A 12,390-nucleotide genomic window follows, 5' to 3' on the forward strand; every position below is an offset into this window, starting at 1 on the left:
ACATAAAGAAAATTCCTTAAAACCAATTTCCTATTCCTATCAAATGATAAGTAGACGTCTCCCACTGCAACAACCTCCACCTTAGTAGCATTGCCCATGTAGATAGTTATCTCTCTATCAAATAGTCGTCGGGTTTCCTGGAACCCCTGCAAAGAATTGCAGACATGATCAGTGGCTCCCGTATCTACACACCAGGTGCTGGTAGATAACACCGCTAAACATGTTTCAACTACTAGAGTATGAGATATACCTTTATTGTTCTGTTTCCTACGAGGACAGTCCGCCTTCCAATGTCCAGTCTGCTTGCAAATAAAGTACTTGCCCTTCAGCTTCTTTATTCCAGCTTTTTGTCCTGCACCTTGAGGTTTATTCACCTTCTTTGCTAAGCCATTTTGTTTCTTCTTCTTCTTGCCTTTCGGCTTAGAAGTAGAACCATTTTCAGCATAGTGAATTTGAGAATGTTGACGAAACAACCCTTCGGCTGCCTGAAGTTCTGTCAGAAGTTCCGCCAATGAATACATCCTTTTATTCATATTATAGTTCAGGCGAAAATGCTCAAAACTCTTGGGCAGCGTTTGGAAGATGATATCGACCTGGGTTTCCCCATCAATTTCCCCTCCAAGAACTTGTATTTCGTTTAAGTAAGCCATCATCTTGAGAATATGATCCCTCATGGGAGTCCCCTCAGTTATGGTGGCTGTCATCAGTTTTCTCATTGCCTCTTGCCTAGCAGCTCGATTCTGATGTCCAAAGAGTTCCTTGAGATTATTCATTATATCATAGGCTGTTGGTAAGTCCTGATGCTGATGTTGCAATACATTTGATATTGAAACCAAGATGTAACACCGCGCCATCTCATCAGCTTTTACCCATTTACTATGATGTTGAATCTCCTTTGGGGTAGAATCATTGCTAGGTGTTTCTGGGCATTCCTCTGACAGTACAAACTTATAGCCCTCAGTAGTTAAAATAATGTACAAGTTTCTTTTCCAATCTATATAGTTGGGACCAGTAAGTCTGCTTTCTTTTAGAATAATGAACAGTGGGTTGAAAGTCATCCTAAGAATCACAAAATAAATTTTGGTCAGAACTCTAAATTTAGAATAATATTGATTCCTCAAACAATACTATTTTAAATTAACCAACACCTTAAAACACCGTGAATTTTGTATGTCATGATAGTGTGGACGTATATAAATTCAACATTTGTAAAAGGAGGGTTTATCCCATTAATTTTATTATCTTGTCAACCTAACTTTTTGACAAATAAAATTAATAGTTGGTTTCCTTCGGTTACACAAATAATAGTAGTGACTCAGATGGGGAGGATACTATTAGACGTGCCTAAGTGTATACCATTACTTGACACTAAGTCCATTAATAAGATTGTGCCCCTTCCGATGGGGAAGATCACACGCTCTTAATTAATTTCCTATAATCATCCGAAATTGAAGTTTGGTCTAGTGATCCGCAAACAAACTCATCCAATATGCAGGAAGGCACTCAGAGCCAACGCGCAAGTTTGTTTGCATCACTTACAAACCAGTAATGGAGACTGTGGAATTCACTAAAATAAATTCCTCTCCCACTTAGTTATTTAAAGTGAGGAATTTTGATGATGCTAGCCTACTAAACATGCACACTAACATTCACACACAGCACAATACAAAAGCAATAAATAGAAAAACTAATTTTCAACTATTATGCTTTTATCTATTGTTGTCCTCCGTGTGTCGGCATCCCTAGCTGCTGCCATCTTTGGCCACCGCCACCGGGTCTAGTTGTCGCATCCATCTTGCTCCTTGTTCCGCTGCGCCACTCTGATCCTCAAAAGGTTCCACGCCTTGCAAGATTCGATCCGCGACATAAATAGAATTTTACATTTTTTGATCCTATATTCCTCGAAGGAATGTACATGTAAACTAGATCGAACATAAAATAAAATTTACATCCATCGATCCTGTATTCCATAAAAGGAATGTACATGTATCTAGATCAAAAAATAAAATCCTAATAAAACTAAATACAGCTCCTGCTATATTTTATAATATAATCATGCACACATAATAAATGCCCTTGACATGTCCAAGGGTTCAATCACACACATAATAACTATAAGCCATAATAGTTGGATCATGCATCCACAAAGTTAGCACATCCTACTATTAACCTACCTAAATTATGTATGATATGTGCATAATTAAACTAATACCAAATACACAGAGGCAAAACCCTAGCTCTGATACCAATTGTTGGTTGCTACTCGGAAAACCCAATGACTCCACTGTACAAAAATTTTGTACGTGATCTGAACCTTTCCTAGCTACCATGTGTTCTTTTAAGTTAAACTTGTATCTACTGCGGAACTTAACACGTTTGATTCCAAGTTTAACTTATATGTTCTTTTAGGTTTAGATTTGGATCTCCTGCGGAACTTAACACGTTTGATCCAAATCACCTAGGTTATAAATTCAATTAAATATTAGTTTCTAAAATTGGCTTCTAGTACTGCATGGCGAGGCGCTTGGCCTTCTTGGATATGGGAGCAACCACCACCGACTAGACAAAGCCTTTTAAGGAAAGTTAATATTTAATTTCCTTATATAACTCTAGGTTGACCAAAAGGAACAATCAAATCACAAGGAAAAAAGAAAAAGAACACAACATCGAAATTAAATTCGAAAAACAAGAATCGAATGCCTCTTGTATTTGGTATTTATACAAAGAAAAATTAACTAGTATGATGCGAAAATTAAATACTAGTTATACCTCTTCCTTGTATGCTAAAAACCTCGAGATCTTCTGTCGTATCCCTCGCCTCCTCTTAGACGCCGTGTGGGCGACGATCCTCCAAGACGAACACCACCCGGAAAGCTTCTATTCCTTCTCTAGAATTCGGCCACCACCACCACAAAGGAGCAAAAGAGAGCAAAGGGAAGAGAGGGAGAGGGGCCGACCACTTGATGATCTCCAACAACACAATATAAACTTAGCTTAGCTTTTGGAATAAGGAGAGGGAAGGGCTCTTGGTTTCGGTGAAGAATGAAGAATGAGAAGGAAGGAGGAAGAAAAAGAATTTAATCTCTTGTTTTTCTTCTCCCAATCCAAATTTATTCCTTTGTAAATGAACATGTCTTCATTCATTCCCTCAACTCCTCTTTTCCCTCATTCCTTTAATTCCCATGAAAATAGAGAGAGGGAGGGAAGTAGGCAATTTATCTTTTGCTTGCTTCTTCTCTTAACCAAGTTATTTTTTTCAAGGCCTCCCCTTCCTCCCTTTTTATATTAGTTTCCTAACGGAAAATTATGGAAAGAGTTTTATAAAAAATTAGACTCATTCCTATTTCCTTTTAATTTTTTCTTTTTCTTTCCTTTTAATTAATCAATCCTAGATTGATTTATTAATTAAACAACTATTTGTTGATGTTTAATTATTTGATCGGCCCCTTGCTTGGGCACCAAGCAAGGTGGCCGGCCACTTATTAAAAGGGAAAGAAAGAAAATTTTTTTATAAAATTTAAAAGAAGAAAACTTCTAATAAAATTTTACAAACTCTTTTTTTTTCTAATGTGGATATTAAAATGAAAGTTTTAAAATTTAAAACCAAGTTTTAAAATTTAAAACATCTCTAATAATATTTCTTTTTAAAAGAAAGTTTTACAACTCTCTTTTAAAACCTTGTGGCCTAATTTAAATTAGGAAAATTTTATAAATTTTTAAAATCTCTCTTTTTACAAATTGTAAATATCTGAGGAAATTTAAAAATTCAAAAACAACCTTCCTAATTTAAATATTGCGGCCGACCCCCTTGCCCAAGGCAAGGGCCGGCCACTTCTAGAGAATATGTGGTCGACCATTGCTTGGTCACCAAGCAATGAATCGGCCCCTTCTTGGACACCAAGATAGGCTTTTCTTTGGATGGACTTGAGGCTTTATTGAGGCTACAATAGGGACCTAGAGGTGAAATTGGTTTTGGCCTTCCGATGAGCTTGAGTATCCCGTGTTCGCCCCGAACACACAACTCAAGTTCATCGATAATAACTCATTCCACTAGAGAGTTATTACCGCACTACCGCACCAATCCAAAATTACATTATGGGCTCCTTCTTATCATGAGTGTGTTAGTCTCCCTGTGTTTAAGATTACGAATGTCCACTAATTAAGTGAGTTACTGACAACTCATTTAATTAATATCTAGCTCCAAGAGTAGTACCACCCAACTTTATTGTCATGTTGGACTAGGTCCACCTGCAGGGTTTAACATGGCAATCCTTATGAGCTCCTCTTGGGGACATTCTCAACCTAGATAACTAGGACACAGTTTCCTTCTATAATCAACAACACATACTATAAGTAATATCATTTCCCAACTTATCGGGCATATTGATTTATCGAGCTAAACCTCACCATTTGATAAGTCAAAGAAATAAATATTAAATATACATGCTTGTTATTATATTAGGATTAAGAGCACACACTTCCATAATAACTAAGGTCTAGTTCTTTTACTAAGTCAGTACAAAAAGAACTTACCTAAATGATCCTACTCAATACACTTAAAGTGCATCAGTGTAATTTATTAGTCAAGATAAACTAATACTTAATTACACTATGTCTATTCTGATGGTTTGTTCCTTTCCATCTTAGTCATGAGCAACTGTTTATAATTTATAGAGAACCGACAATATGATCTTCTAAGTGTGACTCCGCACTCCATGTTATCTACTATATAAATTAATTGAACAATTACATTTAATAAATGTAAACATTTGACCAATGTGATTCTTTATTTCAAAATAAATGTGTACAAAAGCTAAACTTTTAAGTATACACTCCAACACCAGACTCTCACGTCGATCGACCAAGTTATAAGTGTACTTACTCTCACGACAAAGTCTCAGACTCTCGTATCGTTCGATCGAGTTATAAATGAGCTTACTCTCATGACTAAGTCCTAGACTCTTACGCCCTTTGACCAGTTATAAATGAGCTTGCTCTCACTACTAAGCCCCAGAATTTTGTGCCGTTCTATTGAGTTATTATTGAGGTTGCACTCATAACTAAGTCCCAGACTCTCATGTCGTTCGACCGAGTTATAAGTGAGCTTGTGCTTACGACTAAGTCCTAGACTCTTTCGACATTCAGACGAGTTATAAGTGAGCTTGCTTTAATGAGTAAGTCTTAGACTATCACACCTATCAACCAAGTATAAGTGAGCTTTCCCTTATGACTAAGTCTCAAATTGGTATCATTCGAATAAACTTAGACAAGTAAAGGAAAGTAGGAAGTGTTGCGAAATGCTAAGGCATAAAAACGCTGAAGGAGAATACATACAAGAACATAGTGCTAAATATGCAATTTTTATAAAGTTGAAAGTTGTTAAAGTCTTTGCAGAAGCATAGAAAAGCTTAAAAGGAATGTTAGGCAAAGTTGAAAAAAGTGTTATCTGGAATAATCTCCTTGATCTTCCGACGCTTGATGAAATTTTTGGGAACATATACTGTTAGATAACCTCTTTCCTTTAGCTGTTTGAGGGTCCTCTCAACATCATAGTTGAATATTTTATTGGTATGATCAGCTAACATTTGATTGAAATCTCTAGAACAAAGATACTATTAGGATATGCCCGATGCGGGTGCGTGCTAGAACACGTTTCATAAACATGAGTAGCAAAAAATAAAATAATAATAATTTCTAATTATTACATCACATACACCACACACATACAATGATACAACATGTCAAACACGATCACATAATTAAAATTTTATGGAAAGTCAATTTATGCTAGGTATACTTTACGGGTGACCTGTAACGAGAAGGGCATCAACCGTAGTGACGTTGTCGAACCTCACCTCTATTCGTATCCACGCCGAGCTCTTCAAGACAACTTCTTGAGTACAAATCTCTCATTCAGAAGTTACTAGCCATGAACGAAGAAGAGGGATCTAGAGGAAGAAGAAGAGAAGCATACAAGGGAGAGTTTTTTTATCCGTTGTAGTGGTCACAACAACAAGAGGGAGCACCCTCTTGTTGGTGGCGGGAGAGAGAGGAGAGGGAGAAGAGGATTGAGTTTCCAAAAGTCCAATCAACTAAATAATGAAATTTGTATCTAATTCTCTCACAATTACATCTATATATAATCCTCTTTAATGAGTTGGATTAGAAAGCCAAATCCAATCCATTATCCCTTAACTAAAAATTAGCACATTAACCTCTTGGTTTGATTCACAACTAAACCAAGTTAGTTCATGATTAATTCATGATTAAATTAAATATGGTTCAACTCTATCATAAAAGATGTAACTCATTCGTGCTTCCATCATGACAAATATTTCTATATTGTCTTATATATGGTCCAACTAAACATTTATCTCTTGATTTAAGAATCATATTCTTTAACTTATTTTATGTCTTTTAGAGACTCGTTAGTACGTGTGACCTAATAGGTTCTAGATTTATTTTGACCGTTCATAATTAACTACTTAATTATAGAATTATCATGAGTGGCACCTAGTAGTACATCATGATCCCCAATTAGATAGAAAATCATAGTTGATCTTAGAACTAATTCTAAACCCTTTAGCAGTTATCGTGAGTCATGCCTTATTCCTTTCACTCGTCTTATACCCACTTGGTTTAGGACATGGTCTATGTGTCTATCTCCACTAGACTGGCTATGTCACACCTAGCCCAAGTAATATTTCATCATTCTACATATTCAAATTATTTGTACATGTGTACAAGAGTCTCGTACTCTTAACATATGATGCTTTGGCCAAAAACTTTGAGTAATAATCTTAACGAGTAGCCATAGGGTATACGTCTCCTCACAAGGAGCGGTGAATCCTCTGTGGGCTAACCAAACATCTTCGAGCATTTTGACTTATATCCAATCATCTCGGGTCCACACCTCAATGAGGTGCTTGCTTAAGATATCAAAGTATAAGTCTCCATGACCAAGATGACTTATATACCTTCAGTCGAAGGAAACTTGCACTCGAGCTATAGTAAGAGCTTCATAGACATATCCATATATATAGATAACTATATAAAGTCTTACAGCGAGTCATTCTAATAAAGTAGTTATCATAACTAGCATCCAAGTTTAACTCTTAATGTCCCAATGTCTCTAACCAGTGAGAAAATAGCCGCTTGGCGAACCAAGGAGTATAACTTGAGCAAGTCTTATAGAATTGATGATGTCCGAATGTATCAATTCGATGATTAGGAAAATTCTAATATGTTCATAATTGCATATGTAGAGATAATCACTAGTTGTGATCCAATCATAATTTTTCTCATGCTATGAATTGTATTGTGGACATTCAGTAAGTGAGTTTAACACAATCAAATATACAATATGTATTCAAATAGTGAATCTATATTTAGTAAACACTATAAGATGATTACCTTAGGATATCCCTCAAAATTTAACAGATACTACACTTTGAAGGCCTCTAGCCGACCAGACTCACCATCCTAGTAGTTGGCCATTCCACCGAAGAAGCTTTAAGCTCAGCTTTAATGTCGCCAGATCAACATCCTTTACCTCAAGGGCTTGTTGCTACTCCCCGAGTTGAACATCATTGATTGCCTGCTCAGCCGCTTGGCTGGCTTGTTCAGAGAGAAGATTGACCTTTATTTCTTCTAACTTGTTGGCCAAATCTCAGGCCTCCTTGTTTTTGATGTCTAGATTATCTATGACCCTAAGCTTTCTTATGTTTGTCGAGTGGAGGTGCGACTCATAGTTTTGTGCTTGTTTCAGCATTTGATCAAGATGGACAACCTGATCATGGGTTTTATCTTTCTCCGTAGTAAGAGCCCGCTCGGACTCCAACAGTTACTCCGACTGGGTGGTCAAATCTCTCTTTAGCTGAACCACCTCTGTGGAGAGCCGCTTGGTCGAGGCTTGGGATGTGCCCTTTGTTCCAACTGAGGTTTGCAACATCTTGTGCTCGTGGCTCAATTTGGCTAATTTTTAGCTAAGTACTAGGCTCTCCACCCAGAACTACCAAAAGGAAAAGAGTATTAAAGGAAGCAAATAAGAAGGACAAATGTATGAGGACAAAGTAAACTCACCCCAGTGATGCCTTGACTAAAGCGATCAACTAGCTCCTCGAAAGAACTTGCGGCCGCTCGGGCTCGTGTTGTTGGAATCTCAAGGTGTTTTGATATGATCAAACAAGTTAAATTAGGTCATGTTTTATCTAACCCTTGTGTCTAAGTGTGCAGGAGCTTAGGAACACAGGAAGTCAAGCGGAAGATGCGGTTAATGAGAAGGACGGCATGGGGAGAGAGCCGACGGGCTCGGTGCGTCTGAGGGACGGGGTGACCGCAGAAGAGTACATCGGTGGACGAGAAGAACGTATGCGACGTTCGAGGGACGAGAAATCGGGAAGGAAGGCTGCTTGAGGAGAAGTTTGAAACTTGGATTCGGGTGAACCCTATTCCGGATGGCCGAGATCACCCAAGCTAGCGGAGCCGGAGTTTAAGACCCGAACCAAGACGAGATGAACCGAAGTAGAGCTACCAGATGGAAAAAGTCAACTAGAGTTGACTTTTGGGGTCCGGGCCGCCCGGAGCTGACCGGGGCACCCGGACACCTCCGGGGTGCCCAGAGCGAAGAATTTGACCAGATTGAGTTTTGACTCGATCTGAACGTTGGATGATAAAATTTTATCCGGAGGGCGCCCAGACCCTTCAGGGCGCCCCGAACAGTGCTATAAATATAGCACTGATCTGCACAGTCTTTTCAACGAACTTGTAATCCAGTGCTTTCAATTCTGTTCTTTCTTTTTGTGTTGTTAACGCTGTAAGAGGCTACTCCGCCCAGAGGAGATCATTAGATAGTGTGACATCCTTTCCTTGGATTAGCAATCCTCTGATTACAAACCAAGTAAACTCTCTGTGTCTGATTTCTTTAATTAGTCTATTACTTTTATTATTACAAGTGTTTGTTAATTAGTCAAAAATTCGAGAAAGGTGTGATTTATTTTTGTAGGGTAATTCACCCCTCCCCTCTTGCCGGCCTCCAAAGGGACCAACAAGTGGTATCAGAGAGAAGGACGCTTTAGGAGGACTTGTTGGTGAGGGAAACATCCGACGATCAAACCAGTGTTTTGATAATGGCAAAGGATTCAAAGTTAAGGTTATGTTGTGATCTAACAGTTTGAATGAGCTTACAGGAAAGTCCTAAATACACTTAGGCAAAAGTCCTAATTGAGGTTAGGCAGGTAGAAAACCCTAGGAGGTGGTTACCCTAGGTCATAGGTGGTGGTAACCCTATGCGGAAAGTCTTGGTGGGTCGAGGGCTTCAGGCAAAAGTCCTAAAGGGTTGTAACCCTAGGTGGAAAGTCCTGGTGTCGCGAACCAGGTGGAAGACTAGAAGGGTCGGGGAGCGAGCGTCCAGCAGAAAGTCCGGAAGCATCGAGCACTGAGCAAAAGTTCAGTCGATCTGGAGGATCGCACTGACAACAGGTAACTCTCCTTAGAGGAGTAGGTGAGGACACATTCCCCGCAGAGGGAACAATAGGGGTCGAGTCGACCTAGGGTTTCCGGTTGGAAATTCGAAGTCAGACCCGGACAGTCCAGAGATTGTCAAACACCTTTCTTATCATATTTATGTGTGCTAAACTTGTCTTGTAGGGTATATGTGTATTTTGTAGACTAACACATTGTGTAAGGACAAAAGAGCACACTTCACCTCAGATGAACAGTGTCCAAGGCACCTCCATGGAGCTTGAAGGAGCCTCGGGTGCAAGCCGAAGCCAGCTATGCAGAGAAGCTGGAGGCGCCTTCATGGGGATTGAAGGCGCCTTGGACCGCGCCTGGAGGCGCCTTCAACGCCACTCCAAGGCGCCTCCAAGCCGCGGTCCAAGGTGCCTTCAGTCCCCATGAAGGTGCCTCTGCACAGCTGGCTTCGGCTTGCACCCGAAGTGCCTTCAAGCTCCATGGAGATGCCTCAGACACTGTTCATCCGAGGTGAAGTGTGCTCTTTTGTCCCTGCACAATGTGTTAGTCCACAAAATACACATATACCCTGCAAGACAAGTTTAGCACACATAAGTATGATAAGAAAGGTGTTTGACAGTCTCTGGACTGTCCGGGTCTGACTTCGGATTTCCAACCGAAAACCCTAGGTTGACCCGACGCCTACTGTTCCCTCTGCGGGAAACGCGTCCTCACCTACTCCTCTCAAGAGAGTTACATGTTGCCAGTGCGATCCTCTAGATCGATTGGACTTTTGCTCAGTGCTCGATACTTCCAGACTTTCTGCTGGACACCCGCTCCCCGACCCGTCCAGTCTTCCACCTGGTTTGCGACACCAGGACTTTCCACCTAGGGTTATCACCCCCTAGGACTTTTGCCTGAAGCCCTCAACCCACCAAGACTTTCCGCATAGGGTTACCACCCCCTATGACCTAGGGTTACCACCCCTAGGGTTTTCTACCTGCCTAACCTCAATTAGGACTTTTGCCTAAGTATACGTAGGACTTTCTTGCAAGCTCATTCAAATTGTTAGATCACAACATAACCTTAACTTTGAATCCTTTGCCATTATCAAAACACTAATTCGATCGTCGGATGCTTTCCGCACCAACAATCTCTCCCTTTTTTATTATAGCAACTTAAATTCAAAGTTAAGTAAAACAGACATAGCTTTTTAAGTAAAAAGTTTAAGTAAGAACGTAAGCAAGCTAAGTACGTTAAATGTCTAAGGCTCCCCCTTAATAAGAACTCTCTCCTTAATTTTAATTTGAATTTGTCCTACTCTCTCCCTTTGCCATATATCAAAAAACTTTTGTAGGGAAAAGACAAGATGAATTACGTTTTCAACAAAAAGGTTACACTTTTTAAAATAGCATTGGCTAAGTAAAAACTTGTTTTTGAAGTAAACAAATTAATGTAGAAGAAAACTAAGTTTAGTAATTTAGCTAAAAAGATTTTTCTTTGAACTGAAAGATAGCTAAATTGAAATTACATTAGTTTTGGACAACTCCTTTTACTTAGCCAAAATTTGTGCAAATTTAGGTTAAATTTTTAAAAAGTATAAAAACAAACGATTTTCGAAAGGCAAGTTTTGAAAATAGTAAGCTTAAGTTGTGCAGTGAAAAAAAATGACTTAGCTAGTTTCGAAAGGCTTTGTTGAAAAATATTTCGTTAAAATTCTTAATGCCTTTTAAAAGACATTGATTTCGAAAAGCTTTTCGAATAATTTCTAAAAGATTAAAAAAATCTTTTGATTTGACTTAGTTAATTTTGATGACGACTACAGAAATCATAAAATATTTAGACGAAAATAAGGAGTTTTAAATTAAAGGCAAGGGAGGAGCAATTATTTGAGAACCTAATGTCCAAGCATGAGTTAAGTTAAATGGATTTCAAATGAACCAATTTCCTTTAGTGAGCTATCAGAGCCCTAAAGTGCAAGCATGAGTCAACTTGAACTTTTAATATTCTTAACCAACTGTCTATCCTTTAGCTACTGGCTGAATACCTAGAGGGCAACAATTTTCACTTGGTTAGTTAAGTTAAGTTAGTAATCTAGTTAGCTTTGACTAGGGCTGGATTACTTAACTTGATTAATGTAAAGTTAGTTTTTAATGCCCAGACTCACTATGATGCACAGAAATAAGCATTCTGGAGTCCAGGCTGTACCTTATGCATCTCACGTCGTTCTAAGTTTCTTTCAAACACAAGCAAGTTATGCCTAGTGTGTTTGTGAGATCCTCTGGCTGAAACTAGGGGAATATGATTTCTAGGGGGAAGATCCTAGGCTGATTCCAAATTTTGAAAAACTAATAAGATTGAAATTTTGAAAGCATTATTTTTCCTAGAGTTTTAAAAGATAGTTTTAAGCAATTTTGAAGACCAAAAATAATTTAAAAAATTAGATGTAAGAAGTTGGTTTGAATATCAAGATCTATTCTACTCAACACATTCCTATGTGTGCAGAATTAAGCAAATAAAAATAAAGACTGGTAAGAAGAAATAAGCAGAGTAACTGAATTCTACTAAACACAAGTTCAACTAGACTAGGAAATGAAAGTGTCTATGTCCAAAATCCAAGGTACAATGCATGAAATGATAGCGTCAATGAGTAGGATCATCAGTTGGAGGGTCGTCAGCTGGAGGTGCGTCAGCTGGAGGTGGTGGAAGGGGCTGCTCGGGTGCAGGCTGTCCCTGCCGACGTATCTCATCCCAGAGAGAGGCAAATCCGACAGCTATCTCGGATCGGAGGGATCGGAGGAGCGATGGCTATCTAGAACAGGCCATCACGTCTGAATGGACTGAACCTCGAGACGAGCGAGTCTGCCCTCGATGGAGAGTGGTGCCGAAGTCGAAGGCCCGACTGACGTGGAAGGCCCGGCGGAGGTGGAAGGTAAT

Source organism: Zingiber officinale, chromosome 10B (genome assembly GCF_018446385.1).
Source record: "Zingiber officinale cultivar Zhangliang chromosome 10B, Zo_v1.1, whole genome shotgun sequence".
In the NCBI taxonomy this organism is placed as follows: Eukaryota; Viridiplantae; Streptophyta; class Magnoliopsida; order Zingiberales; family Zingiberaceae; genus Zingiber; species Zingiber officinale.